This window comes from Protopterus annectens, chromosome 2.part0 (assembly GCF_019279795.1).
Source record: "Protopterus annectens isolate FY-2018-M chromosome 2.part0, PAN1.0, whole genome shotgun sequence".
Lineage (NCBI taxonomy): Eukaryota > Metazoa > Chordata > Ceratodontiformes > Protopteridae > Protopterus > Protopterus annectens.
In genome coordinates, this window is record NC_056728.1 from 1,459,857,584 (window position 1) to 1,459,870,446 (window position 12,863).

Here is a 12,863-nt window from a genome sequence, read left to right on the forward strand (position 1 = left end):
TCTCTGAACATCCAAGGTATGAATTATCCTATCTCCCCCAATTTTGGATTCTGGAGATAAAACACAGAAGGGGATAGAGTAATTTAAAGTAAATTTGGACACCACTTTAAACATAAAAGAAGGGTTAGTTCTCAAAGAAACCCTGTCTATGTCACAGATGAGATAAGGCTGACTCCAAGAGATTGTAATGTACATACTCTTGTCAGAGCTATCAGCAAAAGTGTTTTCCATGTTAAGAACTTCAAGTCAGCCAGGAGAGCTGGTTCAAATGGAAGAAGTGTTAGCTTCTCTAAAACAAAATTATGATCCCAAGGAGGAGCCACCAATTTCCTGGGAGGCTTTTTATTGAGCAACCCTATCAAAAATATTTACACTTGGGATGGCACTGAAAGGGGTGATGCATTGGGAGACATGCTGAAGTGGCTGACAAATGAAGCTTGCTAGAGGAGTAAGACAGGCCATAGGCTAGTAACTTACACAAATACTATAAAACCAGAGAAACACTAGTCTGAATGGATGTTGGCTGTTTTTCTGGCACCGACTTGAAAACCTTTTTCATTTGCTTATATATGATTTTCTAGCAGCAGTCTTTGTTGCCTCCATTTGTACCTGTTGCACATCCTCAGAAAATAGGTGCCCAAAAGGTATTAAGACTCTGTCATCTGGGCAGTCAGTTGTAGTTGTTTGTTGTTGGAATGTACCAAACAGCACTGATCTTGTGTGAGTAAATCCAGTCTGTGAGGATGCTTGTGGTAACTGCCTCTGGCCAATTCCTAAAGAAGGAAGAACCAGTTGCCTAGGCCAGAAGGGAGTCACCACAACAATCTTTGCAAAGTCCTTCTGAATATTTAGAATTACCCCAGAAATCCATGGAAAGGATAAAAATGGATACAAGAACATTCCTGTCCAAGGAAAAGAAAAAGGTTCTGTCTTCCAGGCTTCTTGCCTGGAGTCCTGGAGTGGAATTTTGCCAGTTGACTGTTTAGAGAAGAGGCAAAAGGGTCTACCTGAGGAGTTCCCCACAGATGGATCAAATATGTGAAGACCCCCTCCCCCCATGGTTCAGTTTCCATTTATGAGGGTCTGGCTAGCTTCTGTTCAGCTTGTCTGCTGCACAGTTTTGCCCTGATGGAATGTAAGTTGCCTAAAGAGTGAAATTGTGCTGTAAAACTATACCCTGTGTTAACATATTCTATCTGCATAGGGGGTAAGATGTGGTTCTGCCTTGCTTATGTATCACTTCACTGTGACATTGTCTGTAAACACTTTAAAAGGTCCTGGGGACCACATATGATTCAGAGAGTTGAGTGCCTTTATAAGAGATAGCCTCTCTTTTATGTTTATGTGTTTTGGTCTATTATTCTTGTCCAGAAAGACCCTGCCCTTTTATGCCCATTGATACTGCTCCCCAAGCAAAGTCTGAGGTGTCTGTTTTTACTGACTGCTTTGGAGCAGGAGGGGAGTATGTGACACCTGGATTCTGACAGATTTGATGTCTCCACAAAGTGATTTCTCTTTGCACAAATCCCAAAACTGGAATTTGAAAAGACAATAGGTGTTGATGCTGGGACCAGAGATATTTGAGATATCGTTGTATCTTTCTCATATGGAGTCTCGCAAGCTGTACTATAAGACAGCATGGAAGGCACAAAACCTAAACTCCTGAGGTATTCCTCACTGTGACAGGAGTTTAATTGAAAAATCCCTGAAATAGATCTAAATATAGATTTATTTATGTATTTCCTGTGGAAGAAAAGCTTTTTGTACTGAGGTGTATAGCAGGCACCAGGGAAACACAATTCTGTATGGCAGAGTCAAAAAAGACTTTTGAATGTTCTGTTGGAATAGCAGTCTGAGTATGAGATATCTTACCTAGGTGAGAGCTTCCTGACACTTCAAAAAAGACTACGAAGATAAGAAAGCCACCTAAATATGGAAACATGTGGATACACTGTAACCTGCAATTGGCTATTACAGGAGCTAGACACCTTGTGAACATCCTTGGCACAGTGGATAGCCCAATAATGCAGATAAAGTACAGTTGTGCAAATAAACTTACCATAACAGCAGATGTTCAAATGATCACTGCCAAGAATGTAACAGCTGGCCAGCTTCCAAAGCTTCAGGGTACCATCCACACTCCCAAATTGTCAGGCAGCTCAAGCAAAGCTGACTAAAAGACACGCCTGGGGGCCAAGCCATTCAGTGCTTTCCTACCAACAGGGAGATGAAGGCCGAGCCCTAAAAGGATAATGCTAGGAAGAGCAAAAAAAAAAAAATAACTGCACCAGTCATAAACAACATACCAAAAAACAAGATGGATGGAGGGAGGAAATCAGTGGAAAGGATGGAAGAACAAGAAAGAACATTCCTGTCTAAGGAAAAGAAAAGGCATCTGTTTTCCAAGCCATCTTGCATGGAATCCTGGAGCAGAACTTTTGCCAGCTGATTGTTAACAGAACAGGCAAAGAGGTCTACTTGAGGAACTCACCACACATGGACCAAATCTTGGAAGGCCCCTGATCTAGCTTCCATCATTGAGGGTCTGTTCTTCTCCTGCTCAGCTTGTCTGCCACACAGTTATGCTCTGACAAAATGTAGAATGTCTGTAGAGTGGGATTATTTTGTGAAGCTATATCTCAAACTAACATGGCTAACCTGCAAAGGGGATACAACCTGGTTCCCCCTTACTTGATGTTCCATATGACCATGGTATTGCCTGTAACAACTTGAAGAGGTCCTGGGGACCAAAGACAATTCAGAGAGTTGAGTGCCTTCATTAGGACAAACAGCTTCTTTATATCTCCTGCCTCCACCAAGTGATTTCTCTTCTTACAAACCTCAAAACTGGGATTTGAAAAGACAAAGGATGCTGGTGCTAGGACCAAAGGGATTTCAGGTACCATTGCATCTTTCTTATGTGGAGTCTTGCTAGGGGTACCATGAGAATCACAGAATACATGAGACCCAAAATACTGAGATATTCCCACCCAGTGACCAAAGTCTGAAAGGAAAACTCTAAAAATAGATCTAGATATAGATCTACTTTTTTCCTATGGAAGAAAAACTCTTTGAACTGTGGTGTCTAGTTGACATCTTAGAAACATAATGTGAGAAGTAGTCAAGAAAGACTTTTGAATGCTGTCTTGGAATCCAAGCTTATGTATGAAATCTGTCACCCAAGAGAGATTCTTGACACTTTGAAAAAGAATCTACAAAGATAAGTAAGTCATCTAAACATGGAAAATGTGGAGACCCTGTAGCCTGCAATGAGCTATAACTGGAAGTAGACACTTTGAGAACACTCTTGGCACAGTGGATAGTCCAAAGGGTAAGGCAAAGAACTGAGGATGTGGTCCAAACTCATAAACTTTAAGAAATGCTTGAAATCTGGATGACTAAGAATATAATGATGAGCATAATTTAAATTTAGTTTTAACAGGAAACTTGAATGAGGAAAAAGAGATAACAGGTTGTGAAGTCTCAACCAACAAACTGAAACATGTAGGAACAGGAACCCTCTTCACAAAAATAGTTTATTAAGCTTGAAGTGCGTTCAGTATCAGTACACTTTTCGATAAGGAAAATTCCTAACTTCATCAGAAGCTAACAAACAGTGAAACTCTGGTGTTACTCTTGTGTTATACTAATTCGTTAATTGGATACATACTTTGACCATTTATTAACTAATTAACAAATTCACGCAAATACTTCTCTAAAATCTGATGTAATAAAATTACCTTAGTTCAGGTCTACCAAGGTCTAACACATAAACAAGGAACCAGTCCTGATTATATAAAATTTACAAACATGAGCCCACTACAAACTGTATGAATGTTCCCCAACTCAGAACAAATAAACCCAAAGTTATAATATATCCAGTTCAAATGTTCTGTAAAAATATGTACAATTGAGTTGGCAAAAAACAAAATACTCTTAAACGGAAAACTTGTAAAATTTATAAAAATAAGTACTGTTTAGTGGTTATAAGTAAGCACTTAAGGCATGTGCTTAAAACATGATATCCTTATAACCAAAATAAGAATGTTAATGCTTTTAAAAACTATGATAAAATAATGTTGAAAGGCCAACATTATCCAAATATTAATATAATAATCGTATTGACCCAGTAATGACTAGTTACTACATGGCTACGCCTATCATTCTTCTAGTATAACAATCATAATATAAGCAAAACAGTCCTGCCTATATGTTGTTGTAAGCCAAAACAAATCAAAACAAACCAAAACAAGTTCTGGATTGGGAAAATGGATCCAAACCACACTGACACTAACAGCTAAATACTAGTGGCAGGCCAACAATGTAGGTGTATGTATGTGTATGATTGTAACATATAAGTTGAGTTTAATCCTTTAGTATGGAGAGATCCTTATGACTCTAACAAGTTCAACACTAACAAATTTAACAATGGGTGCCTGAGGAAACCTGAGGAACTTTATACATCCTATCTGCCTTTTTAGAAGCAGCTGGCTGTCAGGAAAATCTCAGGCAGTAACACACACACACACACACACACACACACACACACACACACACACACACACACACACACACACACACACACACATGTCAGATAAAACTGGAGGAATGGGTGCAGGTTCTAGAAATTCTTCCTCTAACAACTCATAGTAGTTTCTGATGGGCTGAGAAACCTCACTGTTCTCCCACTGAAAATAATGCCACATTCTAGAAATACTCTTAGAGAAAGAGAAGCCCTCACTGGGAGAATCAGAAATTGAGCTTTGAGAAAAAAACCCTGAAGTTCAGAATTTTGAATCTCTTCAGGAAAGGAAATCACAATAAATTACCTTACAAGAAGGATCTATAGCCTGAATTAAACCCTGTTCCAAACCCAGTAAACTACTCCTGTCCAAGGAAATTTGAAGAGAAATAGATACATGCCTAGTTTTCTGCTTCTTTTTGACAGGAAATATAGGGCCAAAGGTGTTGTTAATGTCAGCAGCAGCTTCCCCGGGGATGGGCACAGTATTCTATAAAACAAGGAAACCCTCCCTGTTCTCTCTCCCAGGACCAACAAGAGTGTCTCTCCCTCACCCAATGAAGGGACCCCAACAGCTGCAAAGAATGTGGTTAACCCCCCCTGCCAAAGTAGCTATAGGGGTTATACCAGAAGGATCTAGGGTAAAAGATGAGTGGTCTGATGTACAAGAAATGGTCACAGCAGATTCATCCACCTGCAGCTGAGGCAAACTGCTAGCCTGCTGGGGTAGCAAAGGCTGTTTGCTTAACTTTTTATTTTTTGTGGCTGGAAGAATGACCAACCGTGGGACTGACAGTTTATTCCATGGTCAAGCCAAAAATGGTATCTCTTTCCAAGGGAAATAAACAGCAAATACCAATAAAAAAGTATTTAAAAAGTCACCTTTCCCCCCCAGGCAAACATATTAAAAAAGCACTTTAAAACACTATCCCAGCTCCACATAGTAAAATAAACAAAATTTATCTAAAGAAAAAATTATTTTCAGTTGCTTTAAACAGGTTTTAAAAGAACAGGAAAAAAGAGCACCTCTGTTTAGAAGTACAGTACAACTTCTAGCTTTAAAATATCTGTCCTGAAGAGGAAAGTGAAAATTATAAGCAAAATTATTAAATGGAAGTTGTTTCCCCAAAGGAAACTTATCTGTATAGCAAAGGAACTGCACAAATTGACCGTCGATCCTTGAAAGCCTCAGAGAAGCGTACTCTTCTGTGGCAGTAAAGCTCTGAAGGGCTTGATGCCCAGACTGGTGATTTATGGGAGAAATCTTTCTCCTATTCCTCTCTGGTTCCTAGAAAAGGTCATCTGAGGGGTGGAGAAGTATACTTCTCTAGCAGACAACATCTTACTGTCTTGCTTGCTCCTGGTCAAAGTATCTTTTACTCTGGGACCAAATAATGTGGTTCCATCAAAGGGAGCAGTTAAAAAGGATGCCTTAAAGCAGTATGAAATATTACATAGGTGTATCCAGGCAAGACAGAGTGCTGTGATGCCTGTGCTTGCTGCACCATCTGCTGCATTCGTTATAAGGCGCATGGATATGTTTGAAATTACAAGATGGATAACTGAGTCTCCAAGGTATTAAGGAACTGTGAGAAGCCATCAACTTAGTGGCTGCAAAAACCAGGTTCCTCTGAAGCCATATAAAGTTGCTATATAATTCACCAAATGGAGGACAAATATGGCTGAAGTATTGATGTGCTTGCCAAATCAGTCCAACATCCATGACTCCCTGTCTGAGGATGAACAAATGTGCTTTCTTCTGAGATATCCTGCTTTGTGGCTGCAGACTCAACAGTGGCATCCACAAATGGACTTTTACTCCAAAAGGACTTATCCTGGGGGGACTAATACTTTATCAAGTTTGCAGGGGACTTGGTTCCAACACAGAGGGTTCTCACCAAGCTCTCTGGGACACATGGTCATTGACAGCACCCAGAGTTGGAACCACCCACAATGTGGATTGGCCCACACTTAATGCTTCAAGGAAGACTGACAAAGGGGCTTTGGTGGTCCAACCCCCTCCCCCATTGTCTCATTAATTCTAGCAGGTTGTCAAGGGAGACGTCCTTATGGGGGGATTTGGGGGACCGTTCCTCTTCACTGAGGTCACAGTCCTCGGTGAGAGATTCCTCTGGGGAATCTAAGTACTTCCCTCTTGCACTCACTCTTCTTGTACAAGTCCCAGGTGAGGGGGAGAGGCCAGGGGTGATAAGGATGTAACTGAGAAGTCCCTGGACTGGGACTACTCAAAGCCTAATGGTTCGGGCTGTCCTCAGGACCACTCAGACAAACCAAGATCCTGGAAGGGTGGGAGGACTGGAATGGATCAAACAATAAAAAAGAGGTAACTATCTTAGAGTGAGACAATATACCTTCTATGATGTTGAACGTTGATGCCAAAGCAGTCAAATGACAACAGGGCCCTTTGGATCTGAGAACCTAGGGGAAACCACTTTACCAACTGCCAACCCAGCCAAATATGACATGGAGACTGGAGCTGAGCTGTCTAAAATCAACGGACCGAGGGACAGGGACAGCTCTGAAAGCCACAAAGTTGAACCAGACCCCAGGTCCTCTGCTCTGATGCCAGTCTAAGAAAAACCACAGTTGAGTATTTCAAGGAAAAAGCAGAAGCAGAAGACCACGTTGTTGGCATCAACGAGGGTATAATATGGGAAAGTGTTTGAGCCAAAGGCATCAGCATTGAAAGGTAGGCCAGAGAAAGAAGAATAGAAAGAGCTGGGACCATGGGGGAAGATCACACCTTCCTCTCTCTGGATCGAGGATGATGGGATGATCGAAATGTCCATTTGGGTCTTGAGAAAGGATCCCAAAAGATGGTCCAAATCAGATTCTTTTATGCTTTTGGTAAACCTCACAGACCTTGAAGAAGACAGACATAAAGGCTTTCTGGGCCAAGACATTGGTAAGGGGGCCTCTTATGTCTAACAAGGGAATGCCTAGACCCTACTAGGAGATGACTCCAGAGAAAATTCAGGCTCCAGGATGATGGTCATGAAATCAATCTGATCCAGTGCCACTAACAACAGGAGGCTTGGAACGTCTGAGGAAAGACAAGGGGTTGGATCTGAGGAAAGCTCTGATAAAGAAGGAGATTTGAGCTAGAGCAGCATTCATCATATGTCTCTTGAAGAAGCCAGAGAAGGCGAGGGCCTTAGGGCCTTTGGATCAAACTATTCTTCTAAGAGGGACATAGAGGGTCTTTTCAATCCTTTTACTTTAGCTTTGACTTCTTCTTTTCCCTCTCTTGAATTCTTTCTTCATGCTTCTCCTTATCTTTTCTGGCTCTTTTTCCTTTTTCTGTGCAACAGACATAGAAGGAGATGGAGACATGGCTGTGGGGACAGACACCTCAGAAGCTGCAGAGGAAGATTCTTTTAAGACATGTTTGGCCTGGGAGTCAGCAAGAGCCCAAGACACTAAAGCTGCAGAAGTTTGGCAGTCAACACTGAGGTTGCCAGTACCAAGGCAATAAACACACTTATCATTGTGTATCTTGGGGGAGGGGGCTGCTTATTCCCATATCCCACACAGTTTTTAAAACCCAAGGATTTGTCCATAACTCTAAAGGTGGTAAACACAGCAAATACAGAGTGTACAAATAATCAAATCTGTAACAAATAGTATACTAAACTACTAAGAGAAAACAGCAAAGACTTTTTTTAACAATACTAACTATAGGAAATAGTGCTTTAACAATAATAAGGCTCTACCTGATAATTAGAAGGGCAGAACTAACATCTAAAAGTAAGAAAGACAGTAGGACTAAAGGGAAGATGAAAGCCTATCAAGCAGAAAGGGCATTAACAATCCTGACTGGAAAAAAAAACTCTAGGACAAGAAAAATTCCCTACAACAAAGGCAACACTAACTACAGGTGCTAAAAAGTCTTATACAAGGTGGGGCAGGAAGACTAAGGAAAGAAATCTTATTTTTCACTTATATGAAGCAGATCTTCATTTCAGCACATTTGGCACTGGAAGTGGCAAACAAAATCTGAGGAGGTTTTGGCAGGCAAGGCATTATGGGAGAAGAGGTGGAGCTTCAGAGCTTGAAGGTTCTAAGTTGCTGCCATTGGACCTGATAACACAGTTTTAGGTGGATGGAAAAGACAACATTGGATTGGTTATTTTTCTACTGGCAATTTCCATTTGGGACACAAAAGACAATAGAACTGTAGGTGCTAAGATGACATTAGTGGTTAAGTCTTTTTAGGGTCCCCCTGAATCAAGAAAGACAAGGAGTGGTAGCTAAAGAGCATATATATATATATATATATATATATATATATATATATATATATATATATATATATATATATATATATGTGTGTGTGTGTGTGTGTGTGTGTTTGGCAAGAGCAAGGAATCTAACCAATAAAGTTGGTGATCTGAAAGAAAGAATTCATACTGATAAATATGACTTGGTTACGATAACTGAGACATGGTGAAGTAAAAGGAATAGTCCCTTGCCTATTCTTGGGTATAAAGGTCATTATCATTTTAGAAGTGGGAGGTGTCAGTATACGTTTCTTCACAGTACCCCTCTGATCCTATATTATTAGAAAAACATGAATTACAGTGTTGTAAGAATTATGTTAAAACAAACACCATGATGTTGCTTTGTTTTATTATCCACCTACTAAATCCATAGCCAAAGATATGGATTTTGGTAAGGATATCCTTACCTGTTTTTGAATACTATGATTTAATTGCAGAGGATATATATGTTCTGGACAAAAGGTGGATGGTGCCAAACAACAGCTCATTGGTGGTAAATAGAATTGTGGAGGATAGCATCCTGTTTTGTTATACAAAGATAATGGGACTACCAGTAAAATATTGTGGATGCCATCTGGATTAGTGAAAAAATAATGATTTACAGCTGTAGTACTGAACTAGACTTTGGAAACTCAGATCATCAGGTTGTTCAATGTGCATTTAAAATTTAAGATGCTATACTGAATACTGAAGTTATGGTATCAAGATTTTGCAGTGCTGACTATCTGGCAATTAATCCAGAAATTTCATCTTGGCAGTAGAAAAAATATTATGGATGGAGAAAGTATTGACAGCAGATGTTCAGTTTTTTTAATAATTTTATTTATAAGTTAGCAAAAACGTTTGTCCATTTAGGAAAAATGTAGAAAGATTAAAATAATTTTCCATATAGGTGATCTAGAAAATTTTTAAAAGCTAAGAGATCAATGAAATAAGATTGGCAGAAGGTTAAACAGGCTATGAGTCAGAAAAATAGGATACATTATGATGAAGCTAAAAAACTTTAGGAAGTTAGTTCAGAAAAGCAGGAGGGTTTTCAAACAAAGAGCAGCTAATAATTCAGCCCATAACAGTAATAAAGCTTTGTTCAAACATTTCAGACGTAATGGGAAAAATCAAGTATACAATTGTTGTTTAGCACATAAAGGGAAAACACCTACCGACCAGAAGGAATTAGCTAGGGGAGCGAATAGTGTTGACTCCTCCCCCGATATCTTATTTAGCAAATACAGTGGTAATTGTTCAAAAATCAATGCTAATGTTATTGATTTTTTTAGAGGCTATTCAATTTTTGCAGCTGGACCAGTTAGGCTTATTTTTTTTTTTCTTAAAGATTTATATGTGATATTAGTCAAGTATTAGGCCTTGCTTTCTGCAACCATCAGCATAGTTTTGTCTTTGGTCACTCTTAACTAATTTGTTAAGTTTCCACCAGGACATTTTTTGTTCTTTGAGTAAGGGTCTTTCTGCTGATGTAGGGTATCTTGACTTCATGAAAGCATTTGATTCTTCTCCATACAATGTTATTCTATGTTGTATGTTTGATATTAATGTTAACCATTATATTATTAGATAGGTGGTAAGTTAGTTGTCGCTTTGAAAGTTATTGGTTAGAATCACGTATGTTATTTCCAGATCTAAGGCTATTTCCAAGGGGTTAGTGATGGAGCAAGTTTTGTTTGGAATTTTTATGACACAAATCCCGATCCATGAAGTTTATGTGCAAGTAAATTTACTGATGGCACCAAAGTGGGTGGTATTGTAAGTGATATCAGTCAGAATAGGTCATTACAGGCATATATAGATACATTGTTTTCTTGGTCCACTACAGTTTGTGTGCAGTTTAATACTGGAAAATGGGATGAACAATCTTGAATATCCATATGCAATAGATTCCTAGTTGCTTGTTAAAAAAAGGTCAGTGAAGGAGTTGGGAACTTTTGAGGTCTCTGATCTAATTTTAATGATCATATGATTACTATAATAAGGAAGTGGTATGGTAGTTTAAGTAATATCAGACTGCTTTCTAAGTCAGAAATCTTGTGTTTTGGTACTGGTAGATAAGGCTGCAGTTACACCCATTAAAGAATATTATGGATCTTTTTGTGTTTATACTAACTATCAGTTAATGAGACTTGAGCATATACAAAAATATTTACTAGAATAATTATAGGGATGAGACTATGCTCATGTAAAAATAAACTAAAAAAATGTTATCATATTTTGTGGGATACAGACTAATTCAAGTTGATTTACAAATGGCATATAAAAGAGTTGTTCAGTTGAATTACTTTGTGCTATGTTGAGCATTAGATTTTAAAATCATAATCTTAATACATTAGATTTTAAAATCATAATCTTAATACCAGGAACTATGGATACTTGGTGGATCTACCACAGGTAAACAACAGAGGCTGGTGTGAATTTTTTTTATCAAAGAGTGGGTAAAGTTTGTAATACCTTGACACTTGAAATTAGAAGTTTGGAACAGTTTAAAAAAGCAGCTGATTTGTGATTTGGTCAACATGTTTTTGAGCCAGGATTATCACTCTTAGATAGCCCCTGAAAGGTGCCCTTTAAGTACTGTCTGATCTCAATCCTTAAGAGCTGTGGTGGGTTTAAGGGCAGGTAAGGTGAGATAACAGATAAATGTGTTCATAGGTATATACTAGGCTAACGACCACTAAGCTCCTTACAAGCCTAGCCATGCAACTCCAGTGTGACTCAATAATTTGATTTATATAGGGGCTGGAAACAGGGACATAGCACCAAACCAGGGGTGAATTTCCGATGACCCATCCATTGGTCCAGGTTGCACTTAAATAGGCACAGGGAGAAACTCTGCTTTGAATGGATGGGGAGCCTATTCCAAAGAAAAGGAATTCTCTGAGAAACATATCTGTCTCTCCAACATGTCATATTTATGTCACAAGCAAAATTTGGTCTTTTAATGTAGTAGTTCTGATGTTGTCTTGTGGATGTGCAAAATAGTTCATCAAAACAGGGTCCAGGCATGTCTTGTATGCCAAACAAAGATCATCTCTCAAAAGTCTGTAGAGTACCTTGTAAGACAGGGCTTTGAAGCAATCAGCACAGGACATTGTATTTACATCTTGTATTCTTTTTGTAAGGAACCTTTGTGATGTTCCAGATGCTGCATGTGTCTGGTCAGGTACATACTAAAGTGGACATTATACTCTATGATGGGTCTGATGAGGACCATGTACGCTGGTATGATAACTTCTCTAGACCTAGATGCCATGCCCTTGCTTATAAGTTGGGCAATATAGAAGGATTTTCTTACTACCTTGGTCACATGTTGGTTGAAGGCCAGGTTACTACCTACATGAGTTCCCAGATCCCTGACTAATGAATCAACTTTAGGAGTGTTTTATTGATGATGTAGTTCCTTGGGGTGACTGACTTTCCAAAAGGTACTATAATGCATTTCTAGTATTGAGTTTTAAGCCATGACTTTGACTTCCTAAAGGGTCCTCTTATCTTGGCGGTGGATAAAATGACTGCACCAAATTTGCAATCTACTGTGAACTTGGTTAGCCAGAGGCCATGAAAATTGGCTTTGACATCCGAGAAGTAGATGTCAAAAGGAGTGGGCCTAGCACAGTGCCTTGGGGGACTCCACTGGTGATCAGTCTCTTTATGTAGATTGCTTCACTGATTCTAACCTGCTGTGTCTTATCAGTGAGCCAGCTATCTACCCAGCATGTTATAAAGGGGTTTATACCTAGTTTTGTAAGTTTGTTGACAATGCCTAAGTGAGATATTGTATTGAATGCTTTAGCCAGATCTAGGTAGGCAGTATGTACTGTTTTCCCCTCATCCATTGTCTTAATGATCTTGCCAAAGAAGTCTACCAGATTCAGTAAGCCTGCCCTTCCTTTGGCAAAGGAAAACTGGGATGGATCCTGTGACTGAAGGTCTCCTTTGTCCTTGTTGATAATTTCCATGATAATTCTTTTCATGGTTTTGCAAATAAGACTAGTGATACTAATGGGTCTGTAATTTCCAGGATCTGTTGC